This window comes from Armigeres subalbatus, chromosome 2, assembly GCF_024139115.2.
Source record: "Armigeres subalbatus isolate Guangzhou_Male chromosome 2, GZ_Asu_2, whole genome shotgun sequence".
Lineage (NCBI taxonomy): Eukaryota > Metazoa > Arthropoda > Insecta > Diptera > Culicidae > Armigeres > Armigeres subalbatus.
The window spans coordinates 247,838,883-247,860,202 of NC_085140.1; the positions used below are offsets into that span (position 1 = coordinate 247,838,883).

The window sequence follows — 21,320 nt, forward strand, 5'->3', positions numbered from 1 at the left end:
GGTGTTGTTATCTCGGAGAAATGAGTTTAGACTGTTATGACACGGTGCAGCTACATGTGGTTGTGGACGCTGAAGAAGACGCTTATGGATGCGTAGCCTATTTTAGATTTACAGACGGCAATAATATTCACTGTGCACTCGTGGAAGCGATGGCGCATGTAGCATGTACTTGGAGCAAGACTAATGAGGGCTATATGTGACAGTCATTCTTTCGAAGTGAAAGAGCGTTTTTTGTGGACAGATTCTAACGCTGTTCTATCGTGGGTAAAGTCAGACGTTAGACGTTATAAACCGTTCGTAGCTCACAGAATTGGTGAAATACTTAATGTAAGCAGTCCAAACAACTGGTATTGGGTTCCTACAAAAGGTAATGCTGCAGATGATGTTACAAAGTGGGGTATATCGACACATATAAATTCCAACAGTCGTTGGTTCCGTGGTCCAAACTTTCTATATGATTCAAAGGAAAATTGGCCGGAACAAAAACAAAAATCAGTAGAAGTTAGAGAGGAATTAAGAGCTAGCATACTATTTCACGATATCTTACTACCAGATGCAGTACTACCCAGAGTTGAACATATTGCAAAGTGGAAGGTGCTCGTACGAACGGTAGCAACTATGTCTCGTTTTTTGGCAAACTGTCGTCGAAGGATAAAAAAACAGCCTATTGAAGCATTAATAACCTTACAGAGGCGTATCGCAAAAATTCCGAACGAGCTGGTTCCCTTACGCCAAGAGGAGTATTTAGTAGCAGAAAACTACCTGTGGCGTGTGGCTCAAGGTGAAGCGTTTACAGATGAGGTAAAAACATTGATTAAAAACCAGGATACAGTGGTGGACAAATACCGAACTATCGAGAAGAGCAGTGCTTTGTACAGATTGTCACCGTTTTTGGACGAATATGGCGTAATACGAATGGAAGGTAGAACAGTTGCGGCCTACTATACGGCGTTCGACATACGATTTCCAATAATTCTTCCCCACAACCATTCGATAGTCAAGAAACTGGTGGAGTTTTATCATCAAGAGTGTGCTCATGGAAGTCGAGAAATGGTGGTAAACGAAATCCTACAACGGTTTTACATTCCTAGACTGAGATCCTTAGTAGAAAAAATCGGGAGAGATTGCTTATGGTGCAAAGTTCAAAAGGCGAAACCGCTTGTTCCAAGAATGGCTCCGCTGCCAATATCTCGAATGGCTATTAAGGAACATCCATTTTCTTACGTTGGAGTGGATTATTTCGGTCCGATTGAAGTAGCAGTTGGCAGAAGACGGGAAAAAAGATGGGTTGCATTATTTACGTGCATGACAGTGCGTGCAGTGCACCTGGAAGTAGCACACAGTTTATCAACACAGTCTTGTGAAATGGCAATTCGCAGGTTTGTGAAGCGTCGAGGCAGCCCAATTGAATTTTTTTCTGACAATGGAACCAATTTTGTCGGAGCAAGCAGAGATTTAGCAGAACAGATACGAGCAATTAACGCTGAATGCGCCAATACGTTCACGGGAGCGAGAACAAAATGGACTTTTAATCCTCCTTTAGCGCCTCACATGGGCGGCGTATGGGAGCGCATGGTTCGATCGGTGAAGGAGACAATGACAGTTTTGGCAAGCGGACAGCGGCTAACAGATGAAATTTTGCAGACTACCCTTGTGGAAACAGAAAACTTGATTAATTCGCGCCCATTGACTTATGTATCTACGAACGTACAGGAGGATAGGGAGGCCCTAACTCCGAACCATTTTCTGGGAAGTTTTCCGTTGGCTGAGTGTATGCCATCCAGAAATCCTTTAGATCTGGCAGAAAGACTACGAAGTAGTTACAATCAAGCACAGTATTTGGCAGACGAACTTTGGATTCGATGGCAACGAGAATATCTACCAACGATGAATCGTAGAACGAAGTGGTTTGAAGAAAGAAAACCTCTTGAGGTGGGCGACCTGGTGTATGTAGCGGATTCGGAAAAACGTAGGTCATGGGAGCGAGGAGTCATCGAAGAAGTATATATCTCAGCAGATGGAAGAATACGGTCAGCAATAGTGCGAACAAACTCAGGATTGAAGAAGCGTGCGGTGGCGAAACTTGCAGTTCTAGAAATTAACGGATAATAGTAGTAAGCACAGTAGTGATACTATCAACCACAGGGCTTACGGGCCGGGGAAATGTTACACTGGAACGCAAAGGGTTTGCTGAGCGAACGGAACCTACTGTGTAAGGTGAACGCAAGCTGTAAGACGGAGTAAACATAGGACGCTGACATGTTGAATTTGGTTTGCTCATGATTAGCAGAAGATTGTTATTGGGAACGTTATTTAACTGAATTCGGAATAGTTAGATAATACTAAATAAGAATAAAGTGCATTAGGACGACTTTGCCAAAACAGTATACTTGTTGATACGGAAAGAAAGGGTAGCGAAAACATTGTACAATAGTCGTGACTTACCGGTGTTTGTAGTAGGGTAGAAGATCAGACGGAGATCGTATTTGAATTGTTGAACCCTAAACTATTTGTAAGTTCTGATGTTAATTTAAATTTCCTAAACTGAATTTAATAAAATTATAGTTTTGAGTTTGCCGAACACCATACTTCAAAAAGCGGTTTTACAATGCTTCCCCGAACACCTCCAAACAATATTGCCGTAACCCTCTACGCGTTTCGAAGGGACTCGAGAATGCCCCTGAAACTCGAACTACGCACATCACCCGATCCATCGTCGCCTTGATCAACCGTATCAGTTTATCCGGAAATCCGTTTTCGTGCATTAGCTGCCATAGCTGGTCCCGATCGATTGTATCATATTCGGCTTTGAAGTCGATAAATAGATGATGTGTGGGCACGTTGTATTCGCGGCATTTCTGCAATACCTGACGTATGGCGAACACCTGGTCTGTGGTAGAGCGTTCACCCATAAATCCCGCCTGGTACTGCCCTGGTACTGATTGCGCGGTAGTTGCTACAATCCAGCTTATCGCCCTTCTTGTAGATGGGACACACGACACCTTCCATCCACTCCTGCGGCAGAACCTCATCCTCCCAAACCTTGGTAATCACCCAGTGCAGCGCTCTAGCCACTGCTTCACCACCGTGTTTAAACAGCTTTCCTGGTAGCTGGTCAACTCCAGGGGCTTTGTTGTTTTTCAGCCGGCCGATCTCCTCCTGGATTTCCTGGAGATTCGGAGCCGGAAGTCGCATGTCCTGCGCGCGTGCTCCTAGGTTCATTACCATACCGCCACCGTTGTCTGCCATATCGCCATTCAGGTGCTCTTCGTAGTGCTGCCGCCACCTTTGGATCACCTCACGCTCGTTCGTAAGAAGGTTCCCGTTTATGTCCTTACACATATCGGGCTGTGGCACGTGGCCCTTACGTGAACGGTTCAACTTCTCATAGAACTTTCGTGCGTTATTAGCGCGGTACAGTTCCTCCGTCTCTTCACGGTCTCGATCTTCCTGCTGGCGCTTTTTCCTCCGGAAAATCGAGTTTTGTCTGTTCCGCGCCCGTTTGCATCGTGCCTCGTTCGCCCTCGTGCGGTGTTGCAGCAATCAGCCCATGCTGCATTCTTCTCCTCAACTAAATGCTCACATTCGCCGTCATACCAGTCGTTTCTCTGATCCGGAGCCACCGTGCCTAGTGCAGCGGTTGTGGTGCTTCCAATGGCGGATCGAATATCTCTCCAGCCATCTTCAAGAGATGCTGCGCCTAGCTGCTCTTCCGTTGGGAGTGCCACTTCTAGCTGCTGCGCGTAGTCTTGGGCTAGTCTACCGTCTTGTAGCCGCCCAATGTTAAGCCGCGGCGGACGACTCCGACGCGTGTTGATCACCGTCGAGAGTTTTGGGCGTATATGTGACCGATATGTGACCGCATTGAATTTTGAAGGAATCTTTTTTTAATTCGAATAAATTTTCCAAATTCCATACAAAAATTACCATTTCGGGAGAGTAGTCAACAGCATATTTTCTTATGCCGGAAAGGAGCGATGAGCGCTATAGAAAATCCGTCAACTTTGTATGTAGCCTGACACTAGAAAAAAGCGTATTCCCATTTGTAAACAAGGAGATACCATATAAATAAATAGAAATCAAATGTGGGAATGGGACAAGATAAATAATTGATGATAAACAAGACAAGAAGTTACTCCAGGAATTCGTTCGGAAGTTCCTCCAGGAATTCCTTCGGAAATTCCTCCAGGAATTGCTTCGGAAATTCCTCCAGGAATTGCTTCGGAAATTCCTCCGGAAGTTCCTCCATGAATCCCTTCAGAAGTTCCTCCGGAAGTTCCTCCAGGAATTCCTTCGGAAGTTCCTCCAGGAATTCCTCCGGAAGTTCCTCCAGGAATTCCTCCGGAAGTTCCTCCAGGAATTCCTCCGGAAGTTCCTCCAGGAATTCCTCCGGAAGTTCCTCCAGGAATTCCTCCGGAAGTTCTTCCAGGAATTCCTCCGGAAGTTCCTCCAGGAATTCCTCCGGAAGTTCCTCCAGGAATTCCTCCGGAAGTTCCTCAAGGAATTCCTCCGGAAGTCCTTCCTAGAGGAACTTCCGAAGGAATTGCTAGAGGAACTTCCGAAGGAATTCCTAGAGGAACTTTCGAAGAAATTCCTAGAGGAACTTCCGAAGGAATTCCTTGAGGAACTTCCGAAGAAATTCCTTAAGGAACTTTCGAGGGAATTCCTTATGGAACTTTTGAAGGAATTCCTTGAGGAACTTCTGAAGGAATTCCTTGAGGAACTTCTGAAGGAATTTCCGGAAGAATTCCTGGAGGAATTTCCGAAGGAATTCCTAGAGGAAATTCCGAAGGAATACCTGGAGGAACATCCGAAAGAATTCCTGTAGTTTGTTTATTTTGATCTTCTCATTGCGTGATTGGTCGCTGCTGCTGCTGTTCTCTTGCCGAACCACTGCATGAGTGATAAATTTCTTCCTCATTGTTGTCAATTCCTTTTGTTGTTTACGGCAAATTCTAAAGCAATTGTAAACTGCATAATGATAAAATAATTTTGGCGACACTGATTGCGTCCTTTTGGCGGGAATTAGGCAATTTTCTCGCTCAGAGAGTGCTACCACGTGCTTTTTTAACGGAAAACCCTTCCCTCAGACCTTAAATCTATTCTACAAAAATTCTGTCTATGCAGTTCGATATCTCGGATGATGAAATTTTAAAACCATTTGTGGAACTACTTGGACATAGATCGGTGTAAGTAGGCTACCGACATCCTATTGTTTAGTCCATCGTCAGATCGTAGCCAGGATGTGCCGGGCACTTTTTTCCTACTGCGTTTCAATGATGATAATGGGCTAGGTCTATTAATACTGATGAGACCGCGCTTGTCACAGGTCCGGGAGTAGGCGATTCTTAGTCAACTCTTTGAAAACAAATTAAAGTGTGAGCTTAAATATAATAAGTTCTGACCAGAGCAGTTCAAAATATCCAGTCCTCCGCTTAGTTTCTATATATAGTTTGTCATGCGCAACCGTGTATAGTATGTGTACTTTTGAGTTGATTTGTCCGTAGTTCAAAACTTCGTCAAACGAATAAATTTCATCAATAATGATAAATAGGCTTTCAAAAAAGTGTTATATGCATTCTCAATATTTTGAAAGTTCTGTGGATTTTGTTCAGATTTTGGAACAAAATGTAAATTAAATTTTTCACTATTTTTGGTCTAATCTATCAAAAATGAATGCATTTAGGCTTCTGATTGTTATTTTTTTAACTTACCTGGAAAAATTGTTATTTTTATTATTTTGCAATGTAACCACGGAACTGTCACAGCCTTATTCCATAAACAAATACTGTTGACGTAAATAAGAGGGGGTTAAGGGGTGCTTAGCCCTCCCTAAAAAAAATAGCCCCCACTACACGTAAAAATTTTAATGTTGTTTATTATTAATATTTCTAATACTTTTTCGCCAAAGCAGGTGCTTAATGACATGTATAAGAAAAAACTTATACATCGCATCAGTCACATACATTCGGAAACTTATACTTTTCATTAACTTATGAATCACCTGTCATAAGACGAGTTTGAACAGTCCCATTGAATTCCACCACTTAATTGTATCCTGACAGATACGTTTCGACTCAACAGTAGTACTTGACCGACGAGTCGAGTCAAGTACAAGACACTGAAGACGGCCTTACTGTTGAGGTCGAAATACGTATCTGTCAGGATACAATTAAGTGGTGGAATTCAATGGGACTGTTCAAACTCGTCTTATGACAGGTGAAAACATTCCACTAAAAAGCTCAAAATAATTTTCTTAACTTATGAATGTTATTAGCTGTTTGATATGGGATCATTCATTAGGTGGCATAATGAAGAGTATAAGTATTTTCGAATGTTTTTTCTTGCCATAACATATAAGGTTATTTTTTTACGTGTATAATTTGAAGAGTTAGTTAGCAGTGATATCAATTTTTGAAGCCAAAAGTGTTATCTCCCATATTAACCCTATCATAATAAAATGAGTGGAAGACAAAATGAGCTTGTTTCTCATTTCTGAGAAACAATTCTGTTTGTCAATGAAATTGCACTTGGTGTTAATTATGAAAAGGCATTATCTAATTGATTTGAAAGCAGTAAAGTAAGCTTGATATGAACAACAACGGAGAGCCACCATGAGCAGCATGATAATCTCCACAATTCCCATCAGGAGCCGAAGAGGATTCTCATCGGAATTCGAGAGGAATTTTCATTTGAATCTCTGAAGAATTTATTTCAGAATTATCAAAGCATTCCAACTGGAACCCAAAAGAATTCAAAAGATTTGTTTCGGAATCGTTCAGAGATTTGCTTCGGAATTCCTTGACGATTTGTTTCAGAATACCTCGACGATTTCAAATACATCGACAGTTTGCTTCGGAATTCCTCGAAGATTTACTTCAAAATCCCTCGACAATTTACTTCGGAATTTCTTGACGAATTGCTTCGGAATCATTCAACGATTTGCTTCGAAACCCTTCGATGATTTGCTTCGGAATCCCCCAACAATTGGCTTCAACATCCCTGGAGGATTCCCTTCGGAATCGCTGGAGGATTCTTTTCGGAATCCCTGGAGGATTAATTCGAAGACCCTCTCGACGATTTGCTTCGGGATCCCTCGTCGGATTGCTTTGGAATCCTTCTACGATTTGCTTCTACATCCCTGGAACATTGCCTACGAAATCCCTGAAACATTCACGTTGGAATTCATGAAGGATTTCCAACGGAATCTTTGGAACATTCCCGTTGGAACTCCTGAAATATTCCCGTCGGAATTCCTGGAGGATGGAGGATCCATAGAAGATTCTGATTGGAATCCCTGCAACATTCCCGTCGGAATCCCTGGTGGATTGCCTTCAGAATCACTGGAGGTTTCCTTGTTTGTTTGGAGATGTTTGGAGGATTTCCATCGAAATCTTTGGCGATTCTCGTTGGAAGCCCTGGAACATTTCCATCGGAACCACTGAAGGATTCTCATCGAAATCCTTGGAGGAACGCATTTTTTTTTGCAAAAATATTCATTGCCTACCGGTGGGAACACTTAGAAGCAATAGCCATACGCTATCAATTTGAGTCGTTGTAGCAATCATCGGCTGGTAAACAAACACACTTCGATACCTTGGACTACAACAGAAAGCACGAGCTTGGGTGTCGTACACTAATTATGTAATCATTTTTTCCGGGTTTTCGAACCCCCCTCCCCCCATGTAAGATTTTTCCCATACAAATTATTTTTTGTTTATATGAAGCGTAAGAAAATGGCAGAAGCCCCCCTCCCCCCATAAATGTATACGTAAAAGAGAAAAGAGAATAAATATGGATGAGTGTGATCGATCCGCACTTTCCTTAGGTGGCTGAACCGTGTTTATCATATTACCACTAATATAGCTTTTTCCTGAGGTGGACCAACCCAGGTCTGAAACCTCAATAGTGAAGAAAAAAAAATAGTTTAATGAGGAGGTAAAATGTTTGAGAATTTTTCCAAATTTCCATTTTTTTTTTCAAAAATTTCCAAATTTTGGAAGTCTGTAAAGGGTTTATTCCAAATGGTTTGGAAATCTATAATTTAATCACAGACTTGTATCCGAGACAACGTACCGAATATACATTTTCGACACATTTCATAATGAACGAGAACGGCATCATCACCGCAAAAAATGTCACTCATTTTTCAGGCTCGTATCTCCAACCGATTTGCTCGCAACAAATTGCATTCAACGCAGAATACATCCTGTCCCATTGTGTCTTTTTAAAAATAGGCCAGATTGGACTATGGGCATGGTTTTTTTTATGTCGGTTTTGGGGTCTTACCAGTTTTTACGCGAATTTTGAAATCTGAACTGCCCATAAATTTAAAGCAGTCCCATTGCTGCTTGATTTCCTTGATTTTTATTATAGGTATTATAGGCATCCAACCATTTTTCTACGCGGATTATGAGATTTAAGCGGTTTATAAGCCATTTAAAAAAACCCTGATTAATCTACCTAGCGGTGTTAGTAATTTTTTTGTGGTTTAAAAAAGTAGTATTTTGACGATCTGGCCAATTTTCAACAGGAAACCATTTGACAGGAATCCCCGTCGAAGCAAATCAGTCAAGGATAAGTCCCTTAAAAATGAGTGTAATTTTTTTTGCGCAAGTACATACACACAAATACACACGCACAGACAGGCCTAATCTCAATTCGTCGAGCTGAATCGATTGGTATATAACTAACAGTATTGGTCGCCGGGCCTCCAATAAAAAGTTTGTTTTTGGAGTGAACGTACAGCCTTTACGTATAGGGGAACGGTTCGCCACTTCATCTCATAGCTCCTATTTCCATCCCATCAAAAACAAAGAAATGGAAAGGAATTTGGTTTGTTTATTATTTTTGTGATTTTTTTCAGCAGTGAGCACGCATGTTGACAAAAAGAAGCGACGAATTTGATGCCGTATTTCTTTGTTTAGCGATGAGATAGATATATGTACAGTTGATTAAGATCGGTACAGTTCCCCTACGCAGTATAAGAGAAAGACAAAAAATGGGTTTGAATGGTTTTGTTGTCAAAATCAAATAAGGTCTATATTCAATTTAGTAATCATATTATGATGTCTAGAGGGAGCTTATGTCAGACTCTAGAGCCTAGAGACTGTCATAGGCTCACTATGACAAGATATTCCGACTTGAAATGGTTCGTCCGCTGATCTTATAGGACCGCAAATCTCCAAATGACACTATTTCATCGCTTTCTGCTAAACTTCAAGAAAAACAATGTACGCACATAATGATGTATTTAGAATTCACTTGTCTTAAGACGTGTTAGTATCTTTTTCTTCTTCTATACCGCCGGAAATAAGTATAAAGACAAGCATGATTTTCATACATTTTCATCATGATTGAGGATCGATATCTCGATTTGTAGCGATTCGATTTGGCTGAAATTTTTCTAGGCACCTGTTTTTAACTTGAACTTTCGATCTTTGAGTAAATTGTATACATCTCTGTTGATTTTGACCTCAAAATCTGGAAATAATTATAAAGACACCACTTTTTTATATGGAGCTCCATACAACGGAACTGTCTTTATAATTATTTCCAACAGAAACGCGTATAACCAGAATATATGCATAAATGTAACTATCATTGAATAAAAATTCAAGTCATTTTAGGCTTGTTGGCAAAAAATCAGCCCAATCGAATCGCTACAAATCGAGATATTGACTTCCCAATATGGCCATTTTGTATGGAAACCGAGCTTGTCTTTATAATTATTTCCACCAGTGTATTGTTCTATATTCCAAATGGAACTTGGCCTGCTTTTCAACTGAGTATTCATTCTATTAGCATCATTACTACAACTACACTATGCCCAGGATGTATAGAATGTTTCCCATCTGGAAACATTCTAGACCGGACCGAGAATCGAACTCGCCATCTCCGGTTTGGCAATCTTACGCCTTGCTCGCAAGACTCATTGAAGACAAGCTAGGGCCGATGTCTACATAGCGATTTTTTAAGCTGCGTGCACGCCACGTCCACGCAAGGTACCCAGCATCACATAAACGTATACTGCCGCTAACCGCAAGTCGAGCACATCTGTATATGGCCTGTATGGCCTATACGTGTGTTGTGTGCACGACTACCTTTAAAGCTGGGTACCTCCTTGCGTGGACGCGGCGTGTACGCATCATGAAAAAAAAAAAACGCTACGTGGGCATCGGCCCTTAGTATTATTCCATTGATTACCACCACTTGATTGTATTTTTACAGATACGTATTTCGTAAATGAATAGGTAATGTGTACAGTTATAATCAGTTTTTAAGTAAGTTACATCCAATAAGAGGAATAAAATGAGATAATACACTAATTAGCTGTAAATAATTTTCTTGTCATGTTTATGTTTTTAGAATTATCAAAAAGGCATTTCAGATAAAATATTGAACATTTTGAAGCAAATATTTTGCATTACATTTTGCGGGTTGATTGTTTTCAGTAAAAAAAAAACCAAGATTAATCCACCTAGCGTTGGTGGTGCCTTTCTCGCATTTAGTTAAGACACCAACCTTATATGGGGTTTATATGGTCCGATGTATCATTTTCTTCATAACTTTTAAACGCAATGACCGATTGTTATCAAATTCAATAGTGAGCAACAAGGCTCTGTCCCCTGTCGAATAAAACTTGCTGCGTGAAAATCGGACAAGGATTACTATACGAAAAGTTGTCTAATGTTTTTTATTGCTTTTTGTGCACACACATACACACGGACAGACAGACATGTGCTCAGTTTTTCGAGCTGAGTCGATTGGTATGTAACACTATGGGTCTCAGATGCTTCTATAAAAAGTTCGTTTTCAGAGTGAAATGATAGCCTTTCGGTACAACTTTGTTGTACGAGAAAGGCAAAAAACGTTGACCAAAAAAATTATTTCCATATGGTGAATGATAATTTTGCGAAATAGGTATTTAGAAATAATTTCATTATCGTTTGTTTCAGCTTATTTTTTTCCAGAAAGTGAAAATCATAAATGCTTGGGGATTGTCTGATTCTGGGTTATAAGAGGGAAACAATAAAATAGCAAAAGACAGCCTACCTTTTATTTAGATTTTGTTCGTCTGAGTTCAATAATATCGTCTGCTTCGCCGTTTATTCGTACCACTTAAGAAGATACAGACGACCCATTCTACAGCCGGGGACTTTCCATACGATCGATGCAAGCGGATCTTCGCTTTCTGTTTTCCTTTCGTTCTCCTCCACAACGACAGCAAGCATCAACATTATTGCACTAACACAGTACTTGAGTTTAACTCCACAGCAATGGCACATGAAAATTTTGCGAGACCGTTAATAAACATATCATAGGTTTTTACAAAATTGAACACAATCTCTTTAAACTCACCATGGGTTTTACAACTGAACAGCTATTTTTATTTTATACTTTTATTCCTGGATTGTTTCAATTTGACAGAAGATTTTCATAACGAAAATAATATCAAGCATAATTCTGTCTTTGAGAACACAGTTTCAGGGTGCTTCATCTACACGTTCCCAATTAATCAACGGTATCCCTCTGATACGCAGGATATAAACAAAACACCCTTCAAAAACACACTTTCTTCAAATCGAGCTTTTTATGCAAGGGAACCGTTATCCAACAATCGTTCCGATGGGGTTCTTGAATCAATGCTTGCTACCGAACAAAACGATTATTCTAAACAACACTCTGCCAACAACCATACGTGGTAATGCGGTCCATCATATCGAAGTGGCTGAGTCCATCGCACTGGGCTGTTGAGGAATTTCTTTCCCTTCTGTCGGTTTGCTTCTTCGAATACTTCGAAACGTTCCGCTGCCCGAAGTCAACCACCAGAGCGGTCTTCCTCTCAAAGCACACTACACGGCATCAGACGCAGCATCGCTGCAGTGCAACAGCAGCACCGAAGCAGATCAAGGTGTTTTTGAACTTTGCACGGCTGATGAATGAGAATGTGAAACTTGTATCTACAATCAGATGCTATATGAAGAGGTACAGTTCATTTACCCTAGAACTGTTTTTGAAACATCTTCGGCTGTCACTCGTGGTTGTTTACCACCAACGAAAAATGTCACAAAAATTTCGATTTTCACTTAAAAGAAAAACGAAAATAGTTTCCCGTTGTAAATGAAGAAAATCGAATGCACTACTGAAACACGGTATTATAAATATTCACGCGTGGTAAAGTTAGTTGCAGCAGTACACAGCACAAGAATCAAAAATCCGGTGTGAAGGAACCCAACAAGAACCATCCGTCCGCACGGCGATGTACCAAACACGACGACGACGAGAAAACAACCGCACGAAACCGAGGCACAAACACAACTGAAACGACAACAAGCCAAATCGTGCGATCCGAACTGGAACCGACTCTTTTGTTCGATAAAATCGAAGACTTGCGCACGCTAAAATATTGCCATAGAAAGATGATTAAGGTGATGGTTCAATATTTATATTTAATGCTCCACAGATCAAAGAGATTCCATCATTGCCTCGATCATTGCCGCAACGGCGTCGACTATGAGGCCTTTCCAGGGGACTGAAGAGGTGGCGGATTCGCCTACACACTTAAATCGAGAGTTTCGCCTCGGTAATATTTTTTACCGATTTTACCCGGTAACCATAAATTTAAACCGAGAGGTCAGTTAATTTTGAAGTATTTACTGATGTTTGTAATAAATTATACCGACCTTTCGGCAATATAATACAATTTACAGGGTATCGGTAAAATAGATAACCGGGGTCTTCTGTTCAACAAATTCTGTTTGTAGCTGTCAGATAAAAAATACCGAACAATCAGTAAAAAGAATTTGCTTTGCTGAAGTTACGGTAATACTTTTACCGAGTTCAGTTTCCTTGCATACTCGCATGACGCTCGGTGTAGCGCCATTTTTGATATTCACTTTTTTCGGGTTTTCCACACTTAGTTGGTGCTTGAATGTCCAACAAATCAAATTTCTAGTGAATATTTTGGTAAGTAGAAGTGACCCAACTCACAGCAAAAAATAAAGCCGCATGCATTTTCAGGAAGTTGGCTGCATCTTTTGAGTTTGACCCGTCCGCGCACCAAGCACAGAGGATGCTAATATGTTGTTCGATTTAAAGAAGATGCACGTCAACAAAACGAATGCCTACAACTCCTCTTCCTCCTGATTGATTCACCTTACTCGATGCACATCGTTGTACCCATCGGATCGAGCATCGAACGCAATGGAACGGAGCGGTCGGAGTGACGGTAACGACAAGATTCTGCATAACATACGTATGGGCTAAATCTGAAATCCTGCCGTTACTGTTTCCGTTCCATTGTGTATGTACATGAGACCGATCATGGGACTATATCAACATATATGGAGAATGATTCTTATCGATTTAAATGTTTAAAAATGGTACGGAAAAAAATATTTTTTATATAAACATATTTCAAAAGAAAACATGCTTCTTTTATTTTTCACATCCATGAAATATTAAAAATTACATTTTGCTCGGTGATATTTATAACCGAGGTCTGTATTATTTTTACAAATTATTCAGTATTTTTTCACTGAGTGCTCAGTATTTTTTACAGATCATCTCAGTAATATTTGACATTTCATCACCGCGAGTACAAACCGAGGACTCGGTAAATAGTTCAACTTTTTTACTGAGCGACTACCGAGAGCTCAGCTGTTGAGAAATCGGTAATTCGTCTACCGAGCCCGTTAAACTAAATTAAGTGTGTAGACGAATCCAAGTAAAAATAAGAAGAAGACACACGACGGTGTTAACTTTGACAGATCCTACAGCACAGCATAGGAAGATCATTTTAAAATGCTTATAAAAAATTCTAGACAAAATGTAATTAAAATCAGATTGAAGCATGATACGGAAAAAGTTCTGAACTGTATGATAGATACATTTTTGAACCACGATTGAAGCACGAGATTCAAATATTTTTAAATTGTTTTGGTGTATGAATGCGTTATTTTATCTACGGATCAATCCCCTTAGCAATTACGGTACCTTTCTTGGCAGCAACATAATGATTTCACTTAATTGAACATTTGAAAAACATGAATGGAACACTGCTGGGAAAACCAGAGAGTTTGTTCTATTTTGCTCCAGATTCAAATTAGAATAGTGGTCGAAAATTTAGAATGAAACTGAATCACTACTGATTTCACTCTTATGCTTCCTTGTGCAATATTTTTCAAATATCATCCTTCGACTTCTTCTTCTTCATGCAACCTTTAATCGTCAATTTTACGACATAAAGTAACTACACACTTAATCGACATTTTATTTCTCGGTAATATAAATTGACGAACACGATCGTTAAAGTTTATTTTTACTGAAATCTCGTGAATAAATATGACGTTTACTCAAGTTACTGAGACTCGGCAATCAAGTTTGCAATAGTGATTGGTAGTTTGGAGTTTAACCGAGTTTCGGCAAACCCTTTCTTTCAGACGAATAACCTCTAACGTGCTCCATTGCTGTTAAAAACACGTGAAGAAGCAAAAAGCAATTGAAACATTGAAAAATCATCATTAAATTATCGGGTAAGCATTTAATCTGATTTAAAATTCTTCTCCGGACACGACACTATTCTGCTGTAAATTTACAATACATTTAACGTATACATCAACATTAAAAATAAAGGTACTTATGAAAGTATGTATTTTTTTTAGCTCCAGCTGTATTTCACACGCTTTCCATGCGCGAAGAAGCCAAAATAAGCGTATCAGACATCGTTGGCAACATCAGGAACCTAGGAAAAAAGACCGTTTGGGCAGTACCCTTTGTTCCCGTCCCTAATGTTGACAACAGAAATTCTTGTTTTAAGCTTTTAGTGGAATGTATTTCCAATTCTTGGTTTTTCTTAGATGGTTAGTATTTGCAAGTTGTTGGAAAGTTGAAAAATAATTCTAAGAGTTATGAACGTTGGGAACGGAGGTAAAGTGTGCTGCCCAAACGGTCCTTTCCCTTGTGGAATCGTGGAGTAATGTTAGATGGCTGCCTAATCGAATGGACATCCTGTTCATTTTGGTACTTTTATCTATTCAAATCCGAATACGGATTCGCACTGCTTGTTACAATTTTTAAAGTTTTACTTGCACAATATGTACAACAACAAAAAAATGACTAAAATATACTCCACATTGATATTGATTAATGCTTTTAATTTTTGTTTTGATTCATCTGGAAATATTATCTAGAAATAATTATTCACTGAATTTGTATATATACAAACACAAAAGGCTCAATAAATCTCAACAAATCGCAAGTTTTCGTTAGGAAAAGGTGATTAATGTCGGTAATTGGGTCCTAAAATTAAGAATCGATATTCGATTTTCTTTCAGGGAACGATGAAGGTAATCATCCTGAACGTGTCAGTTTTTGTTTCGACTCAAAAATCGTAAGGAACATTGTTTAATATGAAATTTAAAAATAGATGAATAATGCTTCCCCGACATTTTCGGTCTTGTTTGACGTACGGATTCAAACGCACTAGCAAAACACCGCAGAGCACATCATTTGACAGTTAATATATGAGGCTGACGTTTTGGGCTGATGGTTCACTCGTTCTGAAATGTTGCACAGCCAAAAATTTGCCTTAAAATGTCTTAAACACAAAAATATTATTTTTACTGATTTAGATTTTTACCAGAATTTTTATAACATCGGTTCAAGTATTCTTGACCGATGCACTATTGTTTGCAACCATAAACGAGGTAGGGCTTTAGGAACCAATTAGCACTAACTTCGTACGAGCCTATCACCACAAAACAGATACACGCAAAAAAATGTTGCGGTCGAAACTACCACTCCGAGGGTTAATTTAAGAATACGCACCGACGATTTTCAGCAGACAACAAACCCGTTTGATTTTACCATGCGCGCAGTAAAAATCAACTGTGGTCGTGGTGGAATGTTGTTACATGAACTGAATCAGTTGTGAATTTGTCCGATTGCATGGTTAATTTAACTGAAAATTTGTGGTAGTTTTAAAAACATGGCGTAGTCTACAAAATAGTAATTGTTACCATGGAATTTTTTTCTGTGTAGGCATTAGAACACACTGCAATTTTCAAAGTACACTCAGGAAAATCGACACATACTTTATGGCAAAAATCCATGTATTTTGAAATATGCATATCATGTGTCGGCACATACTTAATTGCATACAAATTCACACATGGATAATATGACCCACATGGATAGTATGTGGGAACACTCATGCAATGCATGTGGGCGCATGGAATATATATGTCGAAAATATGGAATCCATTGCAAAAATCCATGTGTAAACTCATGAATATAATGCGGAGTTTTTTGTGAGTGTAGGATCTTTGTGTATCAAGAATCGACGAATGGCACTCCCGTATATCCATAGCGAAAGAAAGAGACAGCAAGGCATGCGATGCTGCTCTGTCTTATGCGCGTTGATCAGTAAAGCTTGACTTCCACCGCTAGGTTCACTAGCGTTTCATGGAAAATCATGGAAGGACCACATTCCACGGCAAAGATGCCTATATGTTATGTACTATCACCCAAAATGAGCAGCTGAATTGGGGTATACCACCCAGATTTCGGGTACCAAAAACGATGTTGGGTAGAGTGCCATTGTACCGCAGATGACAGGCGTTTCACCCTACTGGGCCTTTCACAAATTACGTAACTCTGGTCAAGTCGAGCGTTACGATCCATACAAAAAATTTAAACCTTCCATACAAAAAGTGTTACAAGGAGGAGGGTGGTGGTCCAAAATCACCATATTTTGCGTAACGTAATTATAGAAAGAACCCTATAAGGCTATCTAACGTTTATCATCGTTCTCTTGTACGCGCACAGACGGGACAGGGTTTGTTTTCATACGAAACGAAAAGCTTTTCCTTATGAAAACAAACCCTATGCCGTCTTTGCGCGTGCAACAGAAAGACGATAAACGTCAGATAGCCTTATTGGCCCTGACGGCAACGCGAAAACGAAATGGGGGCAGATTGATGCTTTTTTATTCCACCTAGCAAGGCAACGTCAATTTTAAAATACTCATTAAAACGTTATCTAAGTGGGTTCTGCACATAAAATATATCAGCCGTTTAATTTGAGTGTACGACGGAGTGTTGATTTTGCAGCTACCCAGGAAAGTGAAAATCGTGGGTTTTGCGGACGACGTGTCACCAGCGGTGATAGGCGAGACTCTTGAAGAAGTGGAGGTGTTGGTGATAGCCATGATCGAGCGCTGGATGCAACTGCAAAGCGATTCAGCGGATGAAGATCGTCGTCGGAGGCCATGCGATCGCTTCGAAGCGATCACTGAAACACTTGGGAGTAATGATCGACGATCGGCTAAATTTCAACAGCCACGTTGACTACGCCTGTGAAAAGTCGGCGAAGGCTATGAACGCAATAGCAAGGATCATGCCAAACGTAGGCGGACCAAGAAGCAGCACGAGGCGTCTGCTAGCTAGTGTCTCGTCATCGATACTGCGATATGGGGTTCCTGCTTGGGGCAACGCACTGCAAACCAAGCGGAACCGCGAAAAGCTGAAAAGTCGAGTCAAGTACGAGACACTGGAGACGGCCTTACTTTTGAGGTCGAAATACGTACCTGTCAAGATACAATTAAGTGGTGGAATTCAATGGGATTGTATAAACTCGTCTTATGACAGGTGAAAAGTGTGTTCCGGCTGATGGCCATTCGAGTCGCGAGCGCATATAGAACGATCGTCAGAGGTAGTATGCGTTATTGCTGGGATCAGTGGCGTAGCCACGGGGGTGGTTTTGGGTACAAAACCCCCCCCCAGAGAAAAAATTTTTGGAAGAAATTTTTTTTTTTCGAAAAAAATAATGTTCAGAAAACCCCCCCCAGACCAATTTTCTGGCTACGCCACTGGCTGGGATACTACCCATCTGCATCACCCTGGAGGAAGACATCGGGTGTTATCGGCGAAGAGACACCAGAAACGTAAGGAAAGAGGTGAGAATCCGATCGATGGCGATATGGCAATAAGAGTGGGACAGTACGGAGAAAGGGAGGTGGAGCCACTGGCTCATCCCAACGTGACCGACAGGTGTGGATGAACAGAAAGCATGGTGAAGTGAACTTTCACCTGACGCAGTCTCTGTCGGGTAACGGATGCTTCCGGAAGTACTTACATCGGTTTGAACATACTAATTCACCGTTATGTCCAGAGTGTGAGAATGTCGAAGAGACTCTAGAACACGTGGTATTCGATTGCCCAAGGTTTGCGGAAGTACGTAGCCTTACGGGCGGACAACATCGCAGAGCGAATGTGTCACGAAGAAGGCACGTGGAATGTGGTCAGCAGAGTCGTGACAAAAATACTGTCAGAGCTGCAGCGTAGATGGAGAAGTGACCAGCGAATAAGCGTAGTCTCGGGTGTGAGTCCAGTGAGCAGTGTTTGGCCTCGAGTCGTCGAGGCGCCGGCGAACCGGAAGTCTTCTGCCAACCGGAATCGTCGGACCGACCTTGGCACTCGAACAGCCAACCTGCTGAAGAAAGAAGAAGAAAGCACTTCGGGTATGTAGGGCACCGCCAGTGCGGACGTCATCCACCACCGGAACTATCGGACTAGCTCCGCAACCCGAAGACGAAGTAGGAGCAATGCGCGAAAGCGTCCCCTGCGATAGCCGCCGGTAGTTGGGGCACAATAAGTGCGGAAGTTTCCTTCGCCGGAACTGGTGGACCACCCTCGACGCCGGGCCCAACTAACAATTTATGTTGAATAAGCTAGTTTTTTAGCCGAACAAGCCAAATTGTGGCGAAATAAGCTCTTCATCAGCCTCCAATGCTTGTTGGGGGGGAGTCAGGAGGATTCAAGTTAGGAAGTTTGTGGCACGACCACCGAGGGATCGAGTAGCAGTGGATTAGGGTGCGGCCAGAGTAAGCGCGAAGTGCGAAGCGAAGCGTCCATACGATTTAACAGCTGCTTATTATTGATTGTTATTCCTTTGCGTACAGTTTTCACGTGACGTCGCGTATAGACGCGTATAGCCAGTCGGTGAACTAGCATAAGCTAGGGGCCGGAATTCGTTGTATGAGAAAGGCAAAAAGCCGTACATTTTTTCCACGTGAAATTCACGTTCCTTTTACCTGATTTTCCAATTTTCATTCTTCGTGAAAATCAGGTAAATTCTCTGAGTTTTGGATAGAGTTGCACAGACACGTAAGTTTCACCTGAATTTTCTGAAGAATTTGCAATTACGTGTGCACATAAAATGTGGAAACAACCAAGGAAACAACGTTTAGATTATTTGGAGTACATCCAGCTATCCACGCTCGGTAATGACGGCTTGTCGGTTTGTAAAAAATCAATCAGTTACTGTACTTTTTGACACTAGCTGGGCTGGAGGTAAACTCACTGACGAAAAGGCCTTTTTTCACTTCTCATCTCCCAGGAACGCCATAGTGAGCTTTCCTCCAGCTAGTGTCAAAAATTACAGTGACCGATTGATTTTTACACCCCGACAAGCCACCATTACCGAGCGTGGAAAGCTGGATAGGTACTTTTGATAAGAAAATTATTTTGAGCTTTTTAGTGGAATGTCTTCACTTGTCATAAGACGAGTTAATACAATCCCATTGAATTCCACCACTTAATTGTATCTTGACAGATACGTATTTCGACCTCAACAGTAAGGCCGTCTTCAGTGTCTCGTACTTGACTCGACTTTTGATAAGTTATGCGTTATTGTCCCAACAAACATTGTCGCTTATTGAGCCAAAAATAGTCTTCTTCAGATGAAAAACTGGCTTATTCAGCACAAATTGTTTGTTGGGGTCGGCGTCGAGGGGCTGTCAACTTGTGTATTTACGATTCATCTGCCTGAATTGAAAAGGCGTATTGAGGAATTTTTTTGTACTACCGTATTTTTTTGTGTATTTCCGTATTTTTATGTATTTTAGTGTTATAGTGTATTAAGTTCATCATTAATTGTATTTTTCGGGTATTTTTTAACTTGAATTGTATTTTTCGTGTAATGTTGAAGGCAAGGTTCAAGGTATTTTTGTTTTCATTTCGACTTTTGCATTACGATGTGGTTTCAAAAGAGGAAGACGATCTGGAACTGGAGTTTCTTGTGTTGGAGAACTTCAAAACTGCAGTGGAGTATTATAGAAAAATATTAAAATGACTACTGAGTCTTGAAACTCTGTTCGCACAACAAATTTTAACATGCAAACATGCGAGCGAATCCCATAGATTTTGTTCAATGTGAATCACATTTTGTTTAATGGGAAGAAATTGGTTCCCCAAAAATCCAAGCAAAAACCTCTACAGCCCAAGTAACCAAAAGTTTCTTTGAGTACGTTTTTTGGTTAATCAGCTTCACTGAGCTGCTTAAGCGAAAAACGTACTCTTAAAGGAACTTTTATGGTTACTGGTTGGAGTATTTCAAAAGAAATTGTTCAGGTCGGTTGTGCCCATTCTTCTTGATGCAGATACCCGTAATCGAGTCGTTAATATTCTACGTTGGCGGCTTGGCGGTTTGAAATCGCCGGTCTATCTAATCGATGTTCGAATTGTCGGTCGATAAAAGAATGAGAGAGCTTTGCCTTTGAAATTGACATTTTTCGGTCACGCTCGCATTGGAGTATTGCGTGCGGAAGATCCCTGGCATGTTCCTGCATGTTCATTACTGTTTTTCTGATTCCATTTGACAGTCTACCCACCCCACTTGATTTTGCTTCCGATGCAGATGCTGGCTAGGCATCTGGACGTGTAGAAGGGTTCATTACGCGTGCTTTAGAAATTGTGAATAATTCAAGCTCTATCTGGTAAAAGGGCGAATGTCGCAAGAGAGAATTCTCTTCGTCGACTTCCCCTCTTTTAAATAAAAGTGACAAGCAGAGGATTTCTTTGCAGTTTATCACATCATAATGCAAGTTCGCATTGTTTTTTATCATCCTGAGGTGATAAACCACAAAGAAATCCGCTGCTTGTCACTTTTATTAAAAAGAGGGGAAGTCGACCAAGAGAATCTTCTCTTGCGACATTCGCCCTTATTCCAGATAGAGCTTGAATTGTCAGCATTTAAAAAGATTTATGAAATATGTACGAAAAAAGTAATCTAATGGTTTTTAAACATATACCAAACAAAGTATTACAAAAATTACAATAATTAGAATGCTTGTAGTAGGATCTGTATAAGTCCAATGCATGGAAATTCTTCCTAGATTGGAGTGGTATGGTTTGAAACCACCCCAAGCGAAAATTCGTTTGAATCTGTCCTTCGATGGAATCTACAATAAATATTAAAACCAAGATTGAATGGTTTTGCGAGATGTTCGCGCCTGATTTTTTTTAACAACAATCCCA

General features: G+C 40.6%; 1 protein-coding gene across 6 annotated transcripts in view; it reads right to left on the reverse strand.

The window, feature by feature from the left end:
* Positions 1 to 12,320, reverse strand: part of LOC134212042 (phospholipid-transporting ATPase VD) — a 270,366-nt gene extending 258,046 nt beyond the window's left edge. For 4 of the 6 annotated variants that reach the window (XR_009979182.1, XM_062689545.1, XM_062689544.1 and 1 more), the window contains exon 1: positions 12,004 to 12,320. The gene's annotated coding sequence lies outside the window, so the exon portion shown is untranslated. Of the gene's footprint in view, positions 1 to 11,361; positions 11,409 to 12,003 lie in introns of all 6 variants that reach the window. The other 2 variants (XM_062689541.1, XM_062689543.1) reach the window with 2 other exon arrangements.
* Between the last annotated feature and the right edge of the window lie 9,000 nt (positions 12,321 to 21,320).